Raw genomic sequence first — 19,983 nt, 5'->3', positions numbered from 1 at the left:
TGTGGAGTTAAAAAGGGAAAGGAGCACAGGGTTGAGTTGGTTACTGAAGGCTTTATAAAAGGCCGCGGAAAAGCCGTCCGGCCCGGGGGCCCTATTGCTCTTTAGTGTTTTGATGGCCGCTGTAATCTCAGCGCGCGTGATGGGGGATCCTAAATGAGATTTATCATCTTCTGATAATTTTGGAAGATGTAGGGACTCAAGATAATCAGTGCAGGCTGTCGTGTCCAATGTTATATCGTTTTTGTATAGATCTTCGTAGAAAGTTTTGAATGTCTCAAGAATTTTGGGTTGTTTTGTATGGGTGTTGTTTGTGGAATCTTTTATCGAGGATATAGTGGTTAGTCTCTGTTTATGTTTGAGATATGAAACGAGGAGCTTACCCGCTTTTTTACCCTTGCATAGTTTCAGGGCGTTGAAGCGATTGATCCATTCACCCGCTCTCTTACTAGTGATGGTGTTGTACTCATATTTCTTTTGGGTCAATAGATCTAGAGATTTGGAATTGAGGGGGTTGGATTTATGGCGGGATTCTAGGAGCCCGATCTGGTGTTCTAGTAGTTCTAGATCTTTATTTAGTGCTTTGTTAGCTTTAGCTCTGATATTGATAATGACCCCACGGATCGTAGCTTTCAGAGCGTCCCATAAGGTATTAGGTGAAGTGTCTTGAACATCATTCAATAACAGATATTCCTCGATGGCGTTAGCTATGAGTAGTTTGTTAGAGGGATCGGACAGGGTTTCCTCGTTAAATCTTCATCTCTTAGGGGAAAGAATTGAGCGGGAGCCAGCAAGTTTGGTGCGGATACAGGCATGGTCGGATACTAATTTAGGGGCTATTTCAGTTTCCTCTATCAGGTGTGTGTAGGAGCTTGAAAGTAGGATGAAATCAATTCGTGAATATGATTTATGTGGGGGAGAGAAGAAGGTATAGTCCCTACCATCTGGGTTTTGGAGGCGCCATGAGTCTTTCAGGCAGTATCGCTCACATAGGCGTAAGAGGGCTTCGTGCGATCCGGAGGAGTGAAACATGCATTTGGATTGTCTGTCTAGAATTGGGTCCAGAGGGAGGTTGAAGTCGCCCCCCACTATTAGTAGGTCGTCTTGTGGGATGTGTTCTAACGAGCGAGAGACTGAGTCCCCGAATTCAGGGTCATCAGAATTGGGGCCGTAGATATTCACCACATGGAGAGGGTCATCTTCCCTTAAGAGGTGTGTCACCAGTAGTCTCCCCATAGTGTCTTGTGTGTGTGAGACTAGAGTCAAGTTGGCTTTTTTCGCTAGTAGAGTGATAACTCCTCCTTTTTTGTGTTTTGCGGAGGAGCTCAGTATGTGCGATGTCCAATGTATGTTCAGGAAACGCATGTCCTCCTCTGACAACTTAGTTTCCTGGAGTAAGATGACATCCCCTTTTGTTTGAGCAAGGTAGACGAAGATTTTCCGTCTTTTTACCGGATGATTAAGTCCTTTGACATTCAGGGAGATGACGTTAAGGTCATCAGCTAATGATTTAGCGCTAGCCATCACTGTGAGTCTTACTCGCTAAGGACTGATCTGGTGGCAAAAGCGTTCGGTTAGCGTGGTGACGTGTTAGCCCTCGTGGGTCGAGTGGTGAGTTTAGACCTTGACTTGTTGTATGTAGAAAGGCTAGCTTGCCTAGCTTAGTGTGTGGAGATGCAACTTTAAATAAAGGGACCAGGTTGAAGCATGTGGTCAGCGGTGAGTGTGTCGAGAAAAAGTTGGTGCCGTACCTGCAAAGAACAAACATAAGCTGAAAACAGTACAAAATAGAGCTAGAAATTTTTGATTTCTGGAACATCTTAACTCTCTGTAGCTCCCTCCCAACCCGTTTCACCCAATGACCCCTCTCCATCCCCCCCCAATACGTACGTAGGGAGTACGACGACAGTACCATGCTAGGTAGAACAGGAGTAACCTTAATACAACATAATAGCATTCCCAGTGATGGATTAATGTGGGATAGTGTAGTCTCGCTGTGATAGCCAGAGTAGCAAAACGATAAGCCATCTAAGCCAGTGTTAAAGTCGGCAGGAGTGGCTAGGTTGGGAGCCCATTGTGTGAGTACATTGGCACTATTTGATAACCAAACAAACAAACATAGGGGTTGAAGATACCCCAGGGCAAGGAGATAACAAGGATTTAAATGAGCTACCAATCTGCGTGCATAGAGTCCGACTGATTGCGGCGGAGGCAACTTATGGACCAAAGTACAGCGCAAGAAATCAGAGTAGACTACGTAGAGATTTAGTGGCAGATAACCCATTACCTAAAGTCTTAGATTATAAACTCACAGAGCACGAAAACACTTAGGCAGGGTGTCGCACTTCTTGAATTTAGCTGCTTCTGTCCAGGAGTCCATAACGCCGAGCACAGCTCGAGCCTGTAGATAGCAAAACCCCAACTCTGTCAGAGCAGGAAGTCAGTGGGTTGGAGAGGCTGCATCATGAACGGTTGGAGTAGCCGTTTTCCTTTTATTGGAGAGCCCGGTAGATTGATCCATTTCTTGTGCAGTGTGATGTTCGAGTAGGTGAGCAAGGAACTTGGGATCCGTGAAGAAACTGGGACGGCCGTCAATCAAGATCTTGAATTTTGGATCTGAGCTTGTCGCGCAGGTCTAGAAAACCCTTCCGCACTTACACCGTGTCTTTCGAATAATCCTGTGTGAAGATGATTCACTGGCCCTCCCATAGTATGGAATGTTTTTTTCTTGCGTATTGAAGGATCATCTCAACATGCTGGAACCTGAGCGGCTTACAGAATGTTTGCTAGCGAAAGTGGGGATCCTGTGTGCCCTGTCTAATTCGAGGCCATGAGGGAAGTCTATTTTGGTGACCATGGGTATCCATGACTCCAGGAAGGCAACGCAAGAGTCCGCATCTTTCTCAGAATTCTCCGGTATGCCAAAAATTCTAATGTTCCCCCTTCTGTTCCGATCTTTGAACTCAGCGTTGTGACGTCTAAGAGCGTCAGTTGCAACTTCTAGGCGTTGGATTTTCTTCATTGATTGTCTTGATAGATCCTCCACGTCACTGATGCGCTGTTCGGCCGCCCCTAGACCCGTGTTCAGGGCGCTCATGTCGGCCCTAATCGCTGTCAATTCGAGTTGCATGGGTTCGGTGTTAGCTTTGGTGGATTTGGAGAGTTCGTGGAGGTCCGCTAATTTCTTAAGGATCATGTCCATTGTGGCCGCCATGTCTGCTTTGTTTTTAATAGGCGATTCTGAGATCGTTGGTTCCGGCTTTACCTTCTTAATAATGTTTCTATCTTCCCTGTTAGACATAATGTCAGAGAAGAGAGGCGACCGAAACGATAGGAATTGCAGAAGAACTCAACAGGAGAGTTTGGTAGGGTTTCCAGTCGCAGTTATCACCCTGCGTGAGAAGATCAAGTGTGTTGAAAGGGGCCGGGATTACAGGTCTCCGATTATCTTGTGAAGGTCAGCAGTGGCTGGACTTGATGAGGAAATGTGGTTGAAGACGAAAATTATGAGCTCTACTTAAAGGCAACTAGATGTGGCCAGCACCTGTGCAGGATCCGGTAGGGCAGGTGATCGCAGTTAGAGAGTGATCAGTACACTGGACGTTGAAGTGGAGGGAAGGGCCACGTGTTGCTTTCTGGAAGTGTCAGTTAGGGACCACTCACCCCTGGTTACGGATCAGTGAAGGGTAGAGGTAGCTGACTGGGTGGCAATGGGCAGGAGGTATAGGGCTGAACCTCAACCCACGGTTGGCTGGTAGCGCGGGGTGTGGGCAGCACTCCTCTTAGTGTAGAGACAGCAGGAGATCTGAAGATCAGCTCCTCGGGCAATGTGTGGCAACTCCGAGGTGTGTAGAACCCCTTCCAGTGCTTAAATGTGCTCTTATTGGACACAGGGCTTCTCTCTCCCTTGTAGGGCAGCACAGAGGGATCATGTGATGGTAGACGATCGTGTTGTGGAGTAAGGGACTACACCATTAGCAGTGGTTAAGGTAATGTCGAGGCTCCGAGGGTGCCGCCATTTTGGGGTCAGGCAAGTCGGGCCGATTCTCAGACTGTGGTGGCATTCACTTAAAGTCCGCTCACCTCAATGAGGGTCCGAATAAGGTAGAAGGTGTGCTGCCTCATCTCTGTGCCATGTGGGTGGTGTACGGCGGCTGAGAGAGCTGGAAGTAGCCTACGACATCAGGCCGAGATTCCGAGACCGGGCGCCGCCATTTTAAGAGCCTCTCGCAGCCGGAGCGCGGGCTGGTGCAAATTCAAGAAAAGTCCACAACCAGAGGTCCAGGGTCGCAGATCAGGACACCGGAGGGTATTTCAAGACTCCGTGCATCGTGGTCACCGATTTACGCTCCGTTGTGTGCGGGGAAACACCAGGAATAAGGCCGTAGTCGCTCCCCTGAACTACGGAGCTCCGGATTAAGCGGCCATTGCTACCGCCGTCCAAGCCACGCCCCCACGTAGGCAGAGCTTTTAAGGAGAAATTAAATAGTTCCTACGTTGCACAAAATTAAGTGCTTCAAACAAATACCTACTTTGTATGCACAGAGAAGAGGTGGAATATATGTAAGACTGAAGACACAGGTGAAATGAGAAATAGATTGACTGCTTCGCTGCCAAGTTTTATACGCCATTTCTTCAGTGCAATACAAGAAAGCACCAAACAGTCGAAAAAAGTTGTCAATTGGTTTCATAGTCCTTTCCCTTTGTTTAGTGCTGTGAAAGGAAGAGCCAAATTCCAAAATCGATCAATGATGTTTCAGAAATTTCCCAAAGGGAATACCAAGTGTGTTAAAAACTGCATTTAATCACAGGTTTTGAGGAGCAAACACTGTAATGCTATTAAAGTGCAATATCCAAGGGAACACTGACTCTGTCAAAGATTATCCAAATGGAATTGATGAAAAGTCCCAATTACAAACAACAGAATCAAAATAGGGTGAGGGGACACACAGATTTGAACCATGGACCTCTTGATGTGCAGTCCAATGCTCTACCACTGAGCTATATCCCCAGCTTTTCAATAAAATCACAATGACAAAATACCACTACATCATGGAAGAGTGAGAGGATCATACTAAGTTGTGCCGGAAAGTACAACCTTGAAACTGTGGAACAGGAGAAGTAGTCCTTAATATTATTTATTAAAGGAAAACTGGATCATTTAAAAAACAGATTTATTTGTTTCATTGTTATTTTATTTGAATAGGCTGTGGTTCATAGGACCAATGCCTCTACATACAATGATTGTTTTGAAATTTTTCTTAAAGGGGAAGAGGTTTTTACGGGACACCTTATCATTTGAGGATTGGTTACCACAATCACTGAGATGGTGATGAAGTATAATTTTTTTGGGCCAAATTATGGTGGAAAAACATTTCTACGTACCACTAAAATTCGGTATTTGGAAGGTACACCCAAACACCCCTTTCGAATACCTTCCATTTAATACATCAGAAAAAGCCATTTTGCGTTTGCAAATGGCCTGATTCTTCAGACCAGCCTTCTTGCAACTGCAATGATAGTTTGTACATCTTGCACGTAGGCAGAGCTTTTAAGGAGAAATTAAATAGTTCCTATGTTGCACAAAAATGAAGTGCTTCAAACAAACACATACTTTGCATGCACAGAGAAGATGTGGAATATATGTAAGACTGAAGACACTGGTGAAATGAGAAATAGATTGACTGCTTCGCTGCCCAGTATTCTACGCCATTTCTTCAGTGCAATACAAGAAAGAACCAAACAGTATAACAAAGTTGTCAATTGGTTTCATAGTCCATTCCCTATGTTTGGTGCTGTGAAAGGAAGAGCTGAATGCCAAAATAGATCAATGATGTTTCAGAAAGTTCCCAAAGGGAATACGAAGCCCAGTGTAAAAAATGCATTTACTCACAGGTTTTGAGCAGGAAACACTGAAATGCTATAAAAGTGCAATATCCAAGGGAACACTGACTCTGTCAAAGACGATCCGAATGGAATTCATGAAAAGTCCCAACTACAAAATTAAAATAGACTGAGGGGACACCCGGATTTGAACCAGGGACCTCTTGATCTGCAGTCAAATGCTCTATCACTGAGCTATAACCCCAGCTTTGCAGTAAAATCAGAATGACAAAATATCATTACATCATGAAAGAGTGAGAGGATCATGCTATGTTGTACCGGAAAGTACAACCTTGAAAGTGTGGAACAGGAGAAGTAGTTCTTAATATTATATATTAAAGGAAAACTGGATCATTTAAAAAAAAAGATGTATTTGTTTGATTGGTATTTTATTTGAATAGGCAGTGGTACATAGGACCAATGCCTGCACTTAAAATGTTTGTTTTGAAACATTCTCAAAGGGGAAGAGGATTTTATGGGATACCTTATCATTTGATGATTGGTTACCACAATCACTGAGATGGTGATGAAGTATGATTGTTTTGGGCCAAATTACGGTGGAAAAACATTCCTACATACCACTACAATTCGGTATTTGGAAGGTAAACCAAAACAGCCCTTTCAAGTACCTTCGATTTAATACATCAGAAAAAGCCTCAGAAAAAGCCATTTTGCGTTTGCAAATGGCCTGATTCTTCAGACCAGCCTTCTTGCAACTGCAATGAGAGCTCGTACATCTTGCACGTAGGCAGAGCTTTTAAGGAGAAATTAAATAGTTCCTACGTTGCACAAAATTAAGTGCTTCAAACAAACACATACTTTGTATGCACAGAGAAGAGGTGGAATATATGTAAGACTGAAGACACAGGTGAAATGAGAAATAGATTGACTGCTTCGCTGCCAAGTTTTATACGCCCTTTCTTCAGTGCAATACAAGAAAGCACCAAACAGTATAACAAAGTTGTCAATTGGTTTCATTGTCCATTCCCTTTGTTTAGTGCTGTGAAAGGAAGAGCCGAATTCCAAAATTGATCAGTGATGTTTCAGAAATTTCCCAAAGGGAATACCAAGCCGAGTGTTAAAAACTGCATTTACTCACAGGTTTTGAGGAGCAAATACTGTATTGCTATTAAAGTGCAATATCCAAGGGAACACTGACTCTGTCAAAGATGATCCAAATGGAATTGATGAAAAGTCCCAATTACAAACAACAGAATCAAAATAGAGTGAGGGGACACCCGGATTTGAACCAGGGACCTCTTGATCTGCAATCAAATGCTCTACCACTGAGCTATATCCCCAGCTTTTCAGTAAAACTCAGAATGACAAAATATCAGTACATCATGAAAGAGTGTGAGGATCATACTAAGTTGTGCCAGAAAGTACAACCTTGAAACTGTGGAACAGGAGAAGTAGTCCTTAATATTATTTATTAAAGGAAAACTGGATCATTTAAAAAACAGATTTATTTATTTCATTGTTATTTTATTTGAATAGGCAGTGGTACATAGGACCAATGCCTTTACATACAATGATTGTTTTGAAACATTCTTAAAGGGGAAGAGGTTTTTACGGGACACCTTATCATTTGAGGATTGGTTACCACAATCGAAATTTGCCTAGCTATCGTAACGGTAAGTTTCAATTCTATTAAGGACACGGAGACGCGGATTATGCTTTTTCTTCCTTCGCTTATTTATTATTATTACAAACACAGCAGCCTTAGAAAAGCTTCAACAAATGCACATGATGCAGAAAAAACGAAGAAGCATCCAGAATAAACATGAAAATGCCAAACGACAAACTTCAACTCCCATGAGTCCTTTAACACAGTCCATAATGGAGTCCTTCCACCATATGCATAGAAGGTAGATAACCAGTCCCTTCTCCACCTTTCTTTTCTTTTCGTGCAAATTACGCTCCCATCTCATTGGTCTTGTTTGGAACCGTCATTTCCTAGCAGAAAAACACAACAGCGTAAGCGTTGTACAACAACCCCACTTACTTTCAGCCATTCAGAGGAACAACAACAAACTGTCATGAAATCCTAACAGAATGTAAAACAAGTTACTTACTGCCATACGGGTGGGTTCTTAATCAGCGAACTCCTGGGTGGGATAATCCTCGCCTCCGTGTCCTTAATGGAATTGAAACTTACCGTTACTATAGCTAGGCAAATTTCGATTCTATGGCAGGACCGGAGGCTTTGGAATATGCTAGTTTAAAGCTTACTCACCACCAACTGAGCGAGATCCAATACTGGTTTAAAATAAAACCTCTTGAACGTGGAATCTGAGGACCAATCCGCTGCTCGCATTAAGTCCTCCAAATGAGCTCCCACAGAGAACGCCTTAGAAGCCATGGCTCCCCTGGCAGAGTGAGCTCCAAAGAGTTTAGTGTCAATGCCTGCTTCTTGCATGACCCATCGCACCCACCTAGCAATAGTGGGGGAGGAGACAGCTTTGTGTGGTTTCCGCAAGGCAATTAGCAGTTGTTGTTCACCCGGGGGACGAAGATCTAAAGTCATGTCTTCGTAAGCCTTCAAACACTGAATGACACACAACTTGGGAACGTCCACAAAGGCCGGGTATGAAATAACCTGTGATGCTGTTTTTGTGCGGCGTCCCACCGTAAAAGAAACCCCTTCCAGGCAAAAAACTTGTGCTGACACGTTCAACGCACGGACATCCGACACTCTTCGGCAAGACACTAGACACAAAAGCATAGCCAATTTGGCCGAAAGTTCCTTCAGCGACAAATACGCATTAGGTTGCCAGGACAAGAAGAGGTTCAAAACCACATTGACGTCCCAAAGGACCAAATACCGCGGCGCTGGAGGCAACGAGAGACGAATACCTCGCAAGAGCCGACAAACAAAAGGATGCGATCCTACCAGTGCTCCTTCTACCTGATGATGACCCGCTGAAATCGCCGAACGCATAGCATTAATCGTGCGATAAGCAAGGCCCCTGGACGCCAACTCGGCCAAAAAATTCAAAATGGGAACGACACCTCTAACCAGGGGATCCAAGTCCCTTCGAAGACACCAACGCATCCACTTAGTCCAAGCGGATTTGTATCGCTTCGCCGTACTGTTTTCCCAGGCTTTGGAGAGCAGGCCCTCAGCTGACTTCGAAAGGCCGGGAGCGACCAACGTAGCTGGAAAGCCTCCATGCCATGAGGCGGAGAGAACCTTGAACGATGAGAGGTTGCGGCTCCTGATCCGGACTGAGAAGGAGATGAGGAAATCGGGGGAGTAGGATATGAGAATCCCAAGAAAGTTCCAGAAGAACTGGAAACCAGACTTGAGACCTCCAGAGCGGCGTTACCAACACCATCTCCACCCCCTGGCGGCGAACTTGAGCCGCCGTCTGCACCACCATCGAGAAAGGAGGAAACGCAAAAGGACTCTCCTGACTCCAGTCCTGTAGAAATGCGTCCGTGGCCTCCGCCAGGGGATCCGGTTTCCAACTGAAGAACCGTGGTAGCTGATGACCCAACAGAGACTCAAACAGGTCCACCGAGAATGGACCCCACCGCTCGTTCAGCCACTGAAATACTCGAGTGTCCAACCTCCACTGACTGGAATCTCGAAGATACCTGGAATGCCAATCTGCCACCTGATTGGCTTGACCCGGTAAGTACTCTGCCGTCACTGATATGTGATGCTGTAGGCAGTAGTCCCAGAAGTCTTCGCTAAACCGCCAGAGCCCGAGAACGGGGCCCCCCCATGTGATTGACATAGCGAACTGCGGATACGTTGTCCATCTTTAAGAGTACACAGGACTTCGCTGCATCCTTGGTCCAGCAGCACACTGCAAAAGAGCCCGCCAGAAGCTCCAAACAGTTGATGTGCAACTGCTGCTCCTCGGAGGACCAAGCGCCGCCCGTGGAGAACTCTCCGCATCGGGCACCCCAACCGGACCTGCTGGCGTCGGATTCTATGATGAGATCTTGGACCGACCCGAAGATTGCCCGACCATTCCATGCGTCCATGTGTGACAGCCACCAGGACATCTCTTCCTTGACCTCCGTCGAGAGGGGTACCATCTGATCGTACGACATGCCCCTCCGAAGATGCTGGGCCTTGAGCCGCTGGAGTGCTCGGTAATGCAACGGCCCCGGAACTATCGCTTGGATGGAGGATGACAAGAGGCCGACCACTCTGGCCACTTGTCTGAGGGAAGTCCGGTCTTTCGCAATCGTCTGCCTCAACGTGTGCTGGATCTTGGCCATCTTCCACGAGGGAAGGCTGAGCGAGGCCTCGACTGAGTCTATGACAAACCCCAGAAAGGTAAGTTTTTGACACGGGCCCAGAACCGATTTGGCGCTGTTGATGACAAACCCCAGCCTCTGAAAAAGCGAGACCGCCTGTTGGAGTTGAGAGCCTAAGGTTATCGGACACTGGGCCATCAGGAGAATGTCGTCCAAATAGACAATCATCCGAATACCTCGGCCCCTCAGGAATTCCACCACCGGGTGCAACACCTTCGTGAAGCACCACGGGGCGGAGGAAAGACAGCATGGCAGGGCGGTGAACTCGAACACTCTGTCGTTCCAGCAAAATTGTAGGAAACGACGGTGAGGGGGGTGAATAGGGACCACCAGGTAAGCGTCCTTGAGGTCCAGACGTACCATCCAATCCCGGGGGAGGAGCACGTCCCTCAGGAGGTGAATCCCCTCCATCTTGAAATGCCGGTAAACCAACCACCCATTGAACTCTTTGAGATTGATGACCGGACGTTTGCCCCCATCCGTCTTGTCCACTAGGAACACATTGCTGAGGAAACCAGATGGGTGGTGCGTTGATTGACGAATGGCCCCTTTGCGAAGCAAGTCGGAGACCTCCTCGTCTATCAACTGCGCGTCGGACCCTGAAAAAACCATGGGGCGTGGGGATTCCACCTGAACGGGTTGGTCGTAAAACTCTATGTGAAAGTCGCGTACGGTTTGCAAGACCCAAGCGTCTGAGGTAAGCGACGCCCATTCCTCGTAAAAGGCTGCCAGCCGACCCCCAATAAGCACCTGTTCTGCAGGTATAACACTCACCGTTGGAATTGCTGGATCCAGAATTCTTCCGGAAACCCCGACCGCCGAAGCGTTGACCTCTTGTGGGGTAAAAATTGGTGAAGTTGGCTGAGGTTTGATACTGGCCTCTTCCGGAGCCTTGCCCTCTATTGCTGGCATTCTGTCCGCCCCGGCCGGTCGAGCGGCCCCTACCACGACCGGCCCCTTGGGAGAAACGCTGTTGGAAAACGCGTTTAATGCTGGATTGGGCTTTGTCCAATGATGTAAAGGTGGACACAAACTTCCCAAGTTCTTTAATAAATGGTTCTCCAAAGAGACCACCTTGGGCAACCGCGCCCGCTTCCGAGGACGCTAAGTCCCCCAACTTAGGGTCCAGCTTGATTAGTAGCGACCTTCTGCGTTCCGTCGACAGGGCACAATTGGCATTACCCAAGAATATTATTACTCGTTGCGCCCAGTTCGACAAGACCTCTGGCAAAATAACGGCCCCCGTGGCCTTCGCCTCCTCAGCCATATCGAGGATCTTAGTGGCGGGCCCAACCGCGTCCAACAACTTGTCTTGACATGACCGCCAAGAGCGGTCAATGCCCTTGCGCGGGTCCTTCATAAATTTCGCACGGAAGGTGGCCATTTTTGTATCTAACTCGGGTGTCAAGGCCACCTTACCTTCCAGCGTGGGCCTCGGGCACTCCCCTCACAGGCATCCCCTAGCCTCCTTCTCCAACGGCTTACGCAGGCGGCTCGCCGCGAACTTAGCCACTGTGTCCCCCGGCGTCCAGGCCGCGGACCGCGGATGCATAATCTCATCCGGGTCCAGCATGCCTGAACCGTCCCGAGGCAACTCCGCGGCCGAGCCCGAGGGGCGCCAAGAGCGCACCGATTCCTCATCATCGTAATCCGTGTCCGGTGAGTCTAAACCCGGGGACGGAGGTGCTGTCCCTGAGGCCACCGAGGGCTGAGGCGCAGGAAGCGGCGCGGGGGGGACATCAGTTGCCTTGGCCAAAAAAGCGTCCCTGAGATGCTCAAAGGCGCCTCTGTCCGCCCCCTGCCCCCCATCCTGCGCCCCCTCCCTGCAGGGCCTCTTCGGGGCAGACGGGCCTTCACCAGATGGGCCCGGGAGACCAGTAGGTACCCCAGATTGGGCCTGCGCCAGTTTTGCGCATTCCTCCACAATGCGCACCGAAAGGCGGTCCTCCATGGGCCCCATCACTTCAGTCACGCAACGGTAGATTGAGCTATCTACCGCCTGATAAAACTCCTCGTCATTTAAATAAGAGTATGACTCCTCCTCATAATAACCATCCTGGTTATCCATAACTGGGCAGGGAGGAATGGAACCCAAGTGCTCACCTAACCACAACCCCCACAAGAGGGTGTCAGTATCACGTATGGGCAGACCACAGGGACTGCAATAGGCTTTTGGGCCAAAACACTGGCTATCAGGGCTGCACCAACCCCCAACGCGCTGACCCTCCTCACAGGACCGGGTCCTGCCGCCCCACCGCGCGTTGTACCACACACCAAAAGTAGAAAGATGCAAGTCAGCCTCTCGGCGATTCACGCGGTCCGAGACGCAAATACAGACCCCACAGGGCGTAAGAATTCAAATCAGGGCCAAATACAGACCCGGGAACCGGGCGTTTTGTGGGGCAGCGAGGGCAAGACTCCAGCACAGACCGTTTCCCCAGCGCGGCTCCTCAGAGTGAGGAGAGCGCGCTGAGGAGCAACGAGACATGTGGGTGCCCTCTAGCGGGTTGTTTACACACCGTGCTGAAATCGGGGAAAAAGTCGCGTAAGGAGCGAAAACACTCCCACGACTGAGGGCTCTGAAAAGGAAAACCAAGCCCCTTGAGCCCCCGTCCCCCCATCCCCTAAACAGACCGCGAGAACAAGATCTTGTTACAACAACCAAGGAAATAATAATCAAGCGCTTAACTGGCTGCGTGAGCAGCGAAGAACGAGGAGGAAGATGGAAAAGGGACTGGTTATCTACCTTCTATGGATATGGTGGAAGGACTACATTATGGACTGTGTTAAAGGACTCATGGGAGTTGTAGTTTGTCGTTTGGCATTTTCATGTTTATTCTGGATGCTTCTTCGTTTTTTCTGCATCATGTGCATTTGTTGAAGCTTTTCTAAGGCTGCTGTGTTTGTAATGATAATAAATAAGCGAAGGAAGAAAAAGCATAATCCGAAGCCTCCGGTCCTGCCATAGAATCACTGAGATGGTGATGAACTATGATTGTTTTGGGCCAAATTATGTTGGAAAAACATTTCTACGTACCACTACAATTCGGTATTTGGAAGGTACACCCAAACACCCCTTTCGAATACCTTCCATTTAATACATCAGAAAAAGCCATTTTGCGTTTGCAAACGGCCTGATTCTTCAGACCAGCCTTCTTGCAACTGCAATGATAGTTCGTACATCTTGCACGTAGGCAGAGCTTTTAAGGAGAAATTAAATAGTTCCTACGTTGCACAAAATTAAGTGCTTCAAACAAACACATACTTTGCATACACAGAGAAGAGGTGGAATATATGTAAGACTGAAGACACAGGTGAAATGAGAAATAGATTGACTGCTTCGCAGCCAAGGTTTATACGCCATTTCTTCAGTGCAATACAAGAAAGCACCAAACAGTATAACAAAGTTGTCAATTGGTTTCATAGTCCATTCCCTTTGTTTAGTGGTGTGAAAGGAAGAGGCGAATTCCAAAATTGATCAATGATGTTTCAGAAATTTCCCAAAGGGAATAACAAGCCGAGTGTTAAAAACTGCATTTACTCACAGGTTTTGAGCAGGAAACACTGACATGCTATTAAAGTGCAATATCCAAGGGAGCACTGACTCTGTCAAAGATGATCCAAATGAAATTGATGAAAAATCCAAAATACAAACAACAGAATCAAAATAGGATGAGGGGACACCCGGATTTGAACCAGGGACCTCTTGATCTGCAGTCAAATGCTCTACCACTGAGCTATATCCCCAGCTTTTCAGTAAAATCAGAATGACAAAATATCAGTACATCATGAAAGAGTGTGAGGATAATACTAAGTTGTGCCAGAAAGTACAACCTTGAAACTGTGGAACAGGAAAAGTAGTCCTTAATATTATTTATTAAAGGAAAACTGGATCATTTAAAAAACAGATTTATTTGTTTCATTGTTATTTTATTTGAATAGGCAGTGGTACATAGGACCAATGCCTCTACATATAATGATTGTTTTGAAACATTCTTAAAGGGGAAGAGGTTTTTACGGGACACCTTATCATTTGAGGATTGGTTACCACAATCACGGAGATGGTGATGAAGTATGATTGTTTTGGGCCAAATTATGTTGGAAAAACATTTCTACGTACCACTACAATTCGGTATTTGGAAGGTACACCCAAACACCCCTTTCGAATACTTTCCATTTAATACATCAGAAAAAGCAATCATGCGTTTGCAAATGGCCCGATTCTTCAGACCAGCCTTCTTGCAACTGCAATGATAGTTCGTACATCTTGCACGTGGGCAGAGCTTTTAAGGAGAAATTAAATAGTTCCTACGTTGCACAAAAATGAAGTGCTTCAAACAAACACATACTTTGCATGCACAGAGAAGAGGTGGAATATATGTAAGACTGAAGACTCAGGTGAAATAAGAAATATATTGACTGCTTCGCTGCCAAGTTTTATACGACATTTCTTCAGTGCAATACAAGAAAGCACCAAACAGTATAACAAAGTTGTCAATTGGTTTCATTGTCCATTCCCTTTGTTTAGTGCTGTGAAAGGAAGAGCCGAATTCCAAAATTGATCAATGATGTTTCAGAAATTTCCCAAAGGGAATACCAAGCCGAGTGTTAAAAACTGCATTTACTCACAGGCTTTGAGCAGGAAACACTGAAATGCTATTAAAGTGCAATATCCAAGGGAACACTGACTCTGTCAAAGATGATCCAAATGGAATTGATGAAAAGTCCAAATTACAAACAACAGAATCAAAATAGGGTGAGGGGACACCCAGTTTTGAACCAGGGACCTCTTGATCTGCAGTCAAATGCTCTACCACTGAGCTATATCCCCAGCTTTTCAGTAAAATCAGAATGACAAAATATCAGTACATCATGAAAGAGTGTGAGGATCATACTAAGTTGTGCCAGAAAGTACAACCTTGAAAATGTGGAAGGTACACCCAAACACCCCTTTCGAATACCTTCCATTTAATACATCAGAAAAACATTTGGTTGACTCAGATCTAACCTCTCCCCAAGAATTGGTAAAGAGGGCAGACAAATGGGTTATAACCAGAGTTAAGCAAAAGAACCAGAACCCGAACCAGGGTGGTGACCAAAAGAAAACAGACCAGAAGGGTGGGGAGCAGAAAGCTAAAGTCCAGAAGTCTTCAACAGGGCCCCAAACTAATACTGAGGGTGGGTCCCAAACTTCCAAGAAGAAGAAGAAAGAAGGTCAAAGAAAACCCTGGTGTAGCTTTTGCAAAAACACCACTCACTGGACAAGTGATTGTAAAAAGGGTGGAGCCCCTAACACTGCAGCCCCTAAGGCACCTGCACCCACTAGTACAGTTGGCAGTGTTGGTCCACAGACTAAGGGGGTAGTGGGTATTACCTTGGGAACTGATGGAGATTCTGGCCTAGTCAGAACTCCTACACAGGCTGTTCTGATCTGTGATGGGTAAATTGATTTTTCCCCTACTGTCAGTCCCAATAATTTGGGCAAGTACAGACAGACACCTTTGATTAATGAAAAAGTGGCTCAAGCATACAGGGACACATGTGCCAGTGTCACTATGGTGACGCCTAGCTTTGTGGATCCTGGACAGTACATACCAGGTGATAATTACCTGGTGACCAATGCCAGCAATGTCACTACTACCCATAGTGTGGCAATTGTTAACATTTCCTGGGGAGGGGTAACTGGCCTAAAAAGAGTTGTGGTTAGTGCTGATCTCCCAGTAGAATGTTTGTTGGGCAATGACCTGGAGAGCTCTCTATGGTCAGCAGTTGAGTACAGGACTCATGCAGAGATGTTAGGGATATCATCACATGCCTTGCTGTGACCAGGTCACAGGCCAAAAAGTGCCTCTCTGAACCTCAGGTCTTCGATCCTGGAACAATGGACCAAGTACCTTCCAATACAAGGAACAGGAGGGTAAAGGCTGTGCCTTCCCAAATGCCTACAAGTGAGGATCAGCCTTCATAGGAAGATGATCTTGAGACCCCTGAAGGAACTGTCCCTATAGAGCTTGAACCTGATCAGGTTGAGTTTCTGGGGACAGGGGGACCTTCTAGGGCAGATTTGGGGCAGGCTCAGTTATCCTGTCCTTCTCTTGAACCCCTCAGACAGCAGGCTGCTGCTGAGGCTGCTGGGAATGCTCAAGGTACCCATAAAGTTTATTGGGATGATGGGCTCCTTTATTCAGAGGATAGAGACCCCAAGCCTGGTGCAACCAGGAGGTTGATCATACCTCTGCAATTTAGGGGCTTCCTTCTTACCTTGGCACACGATATTCCCTTAGCAGGACACCTAGGCCAGAACAAAACATGGGACAGACGTGTCTGTCACTTTCACTGGCCTCATATGTCAGAAGATACAAAGGAGTTTTGTCGCTCCTGTGTAACCTGCCAAGCAAGTGGCAAAGCAGGTGGTACCACAAAGGCCCCCCTGATACCTCTACCTGTGGTGGGGGTACCCTTTGAAAGGGTAGGGATTGACATTGTTGGACCAATGGATCCCCCTACAGCATCTGGGCACAGATTCATACTGGTGGTGGTGGACAATGCCACCAGGTACCCAGAGGCAATTCCACTTAGGACCACAACAGCTCCTGTTGTGGCCAGGGCCTTACTTGGAGTTTTCTCCAGAGTGGGATTTCCTAAGGAGGTAGTATCTGATAAAGGTGCAAACTTCATGCCAGGATACTTGACAGCTATGTGGAAGGAATGTGGTGTCAACTACAAGTTCACCACTCCCTATCATCCACAATGCAATGGGCTTGTTGAAAGATTTAACAAGACCCTGAAGGGCATGATCAAAGGATTACCTGAAAAGCTCAGGCGAAGATGGGATATCCTTCTGCCCTGCCTTCTGTTTGCTTACAGAGAGGTCCCACAAAAGGGGGTTGGCTTCAGCCCCTTTGAATTGTTGTTTGGGCACCCTGTAAGAGGACCCCTATGTCTGGTGAGGGAAGGATGGGAGTTACCTCTCAAAAAGCCCAAGCAAGACATAGTAGACTATGTACTTGGTCTCCGCTCCAGGATGGCTGAGTATATGGAGAAGGCATCCAAAAACCTTGAGGCTAGCCAGGAATTACAGAAAGCCTGGCATGACCAAAAGGCTGTCTTGACTGAGTACCATCCTGGACAGAAAGTATGGGTGTTGGAGCCAGTGGCCCCAGCAGCACACCAAGACAAATGGTCTGGACCCCATACCATCCTTGAGAAAAAGGGAGAGGTTACCTACTTGGTGGTCCTAGGAACTCCCAGGAGCCCCCACAGGGTGCTCCATGTTAACAGGCTGAAAGCATATGTTGACAGGAGAGACATGGGCTTGCTCATGGCTACAGATGAGGGGCAGGAGGAAGAGAGTGGCCCTCTCCCAGACCTGCTGACTCAGAATCTTGAGGATGGCTCAGTTGATGGTGTGGCCTTAGATGGCAGCCTCACTGAACATCAGCAACATGACTGCAGAAACACTTCAGTGGGGTTTTTAGAAAATCAGATTACTCTGGCGCACTGCCTAGGATATACGTTACAGGGTATTGATTGACAATCAGACATGTAGTGCGTAAAGAGCAGGCGGAAAAACACCCTTAACCGTCTAAAAAGTCAAGGGACTAAACAATGTATATACAAGTGTGCTCTCGCTACTACAACAAAGTATCACAAACAGTGCAATGACTGAAACATATATAAGGAAACAGAAGCAGAATCTTTGGTGTGTTCTTGATACAGCAAGAAGATGATTTATTCTCTCCAGACTCAAGAGATGTAATGAAAAGCCGACACGTGTTTCGTCGTGTACAGTTGAGTCAACACGACTCTTCAGGGCTGATGATACAAGAATAACATACATCAAGTCAGTACTGCCGTTGTTAAATACTGCAAATGGTGACAAACTGCAGCCAACATGCAGTGGTGCCGTACGTATGGGTTCGCACGTGATAGTGTTGTGTAGTGGTGACATCAACACATTAGTACATGTGTCACTCAAAGGCTGTGAGTGGTAGCCCTCGGGTGGTGGTGCATAGACATGAAATTTCGTGACATAACGCTTTAGTGTGTGATCGTGTTTAACACATACACAGAGATCTTGCATTTCGAGGGTTCATGCAGTTGTGGATCAATCCGAATAAAACTAAGTGAGCCTGTGTGAGGAGGTGTGGGTGAGGGACCATAACAGTAACATGACGTGGTTGGCCGGTGTTGTCTTTATCCGTGTTGTTTAGGGGTACTCTGGGAGTTCTGTTATTGCGCCCCTTAAGAACGTGTGATTGGATAGGATAGGACAAGTCACTGTCTCTCGCCATTATGGATTATTTACCTTGAGGAATAATACGTTCGTGGTGTTTGGTAATAGGTCTGGGCTAATATCCGAGTACTGGACGGTACTTGCCGGAGAGAGACTAGAGGAGAGAGTATATGCAAAAAGGAATCATTAGAAGAAGCATTCTAAGGTAGGGGAAAAAGGACATCTACTCAGTTGAATAGACGGCGAACAAAAAGTGCGGTATTCTTACCACGAGTCTAAATGTGACTAGAAAGAAACGGTCTGTCCCTTTATGATAGTCACGTGGAAGGTACTAATTACTTGGTATTCTGTATTCAAGAAAGGCCAAAATCTTCGTATTTATCCACTCTGTGTAAACGGGGATCACAGAAAGAAGAATACAGAAAAAGAGTCAAATTAATGCGCGAGTTAGCGCAACGTTTAACAAAAGGACATATTGCATTGTTTCTTTTCGAAATAATTATGGGTCTATAGAGCCTTCCGTTAAGGAGAAAATACTAGACTCCTGGTGTGTTATGTATTGGACATTTAACACGCATAATAGCGTATTCTTACATGAGGACATGTTGCTCCTTGGAAAGAGATGAGATCTCTAGGACTGAATTAAGAAAATACCTGACTCCTGGTGTGTCAGGAGATAAGCCGGGAGGGGATCCGTCTATTACTGGACTGGCTCGAGACGAGTGTGTCTCTCAACAGGGCGATGCGCTAAAAAACGGGAAAACAAGAGCGCGGTTAGCTCTAAAAGCCCAGTACTCTGGGCTTCACATCAAATGGGGGTGATCACGGGAGATAGTTGCCGCTTACCTCTGTTATGGAATCCCTCCTCCTATAGTTCCCGGTTGCCGTCTCTCTGTACGGACACGTGACCGGGTGGGAGGGATTGTTTTATAGACAAAGGTAGAGATCGAAGATGTCCCCATTGTCAGTGTTGAGGACGAGAGGATTCGCCATCTTTGAATGGCCAGAGTGCATCAGAGAATATATCAAAAAATATATGCACTCAGTTCTGTGCAAAAGTAGTTTTGATTCGGATGAGCGAAAAAAACGTTTCAAAAAGGAACTCTTGATGTCTTGGCCTGCATACAATGAGGAGGCTCGCATAGTAATAGATTAGAGGCGCGTGAAGGTGGTTGGTGCGCAAGAGAGTGTTGGGGTTCCACGACACAATCGAGGCAAAACTCGTAAAGCTCAGTGACCTAAGTAATTATGTGTGAAAGTGCCCCCCCGCACCTCTCATTAGTGGACATAACATTTAAATCAACAAGTTCAAAACATATTGCAATTGGTTACTTAGACATTATGATCATAATACAATATTGGACCTAGGTATTGGTCAGAGATATCACATGGTACAATCACTAATGAGATCATGTATTTACATACTATACATAATAGTTATCTTCTTTGATATTATAGTACATGGTAGGTATCTCTAGAAATGTCTATATTTGACACTATGAGTTCCTTGCTGATCATGCATTAAAAGTTTCAGTAGGTCTCTGTAGAAGAAGGGTCCCCCAGACGGCTGCCTAGTCGCCTAAGAAGAATTG

General features: G+C 46.4%; 2 non-coding genes across 2 annotated transcripts; both read right to left on the bottom strand.

Moving 5' to 3' along the window:
- Window positions 1-7,109: 7,109 nt before the first annotated feature.
- On the bottom strand, window positions 7,110-7,181 carry TRNAC-GCA (transfer RNA cysteine (anticodon GCA)). The gene has a single exon. It is a non-coding gene; the product is annotated as a tRNA-Cys (tRNA).
- Window positions 7,182-13,830: 6,649 nt separating this feature from the next.
- Window positions 13,831-13,902, bottom strand: TRNAC-GCA (transfer RNA cysteine (anticodon GCA)). The gene has a single exon. It is a non-coding gene; the product is annotated as a tRNA-Cys (tRNA).
- Window positions 13,903-19,983: the final 6,081 nt, after the last annotated feature.

Source organism: Lissotriton helveticus, chromosome 1_2 (genome assembly GCF_964261635.1).
Source record: "Lissotriton helveticus chromosome 1_2, aLisHel1.1, whole genome shotgun sequence".
Taxonomy (NCBI): Eukaryota; Metazoa; Chordata; class Amphibia; order Caudata; family Salamandridae; genus Lissotriton; species Lissotriton helveticus.
This window is presented reverse-complemented; position numbering and strand designations above follow the sequence as displayed.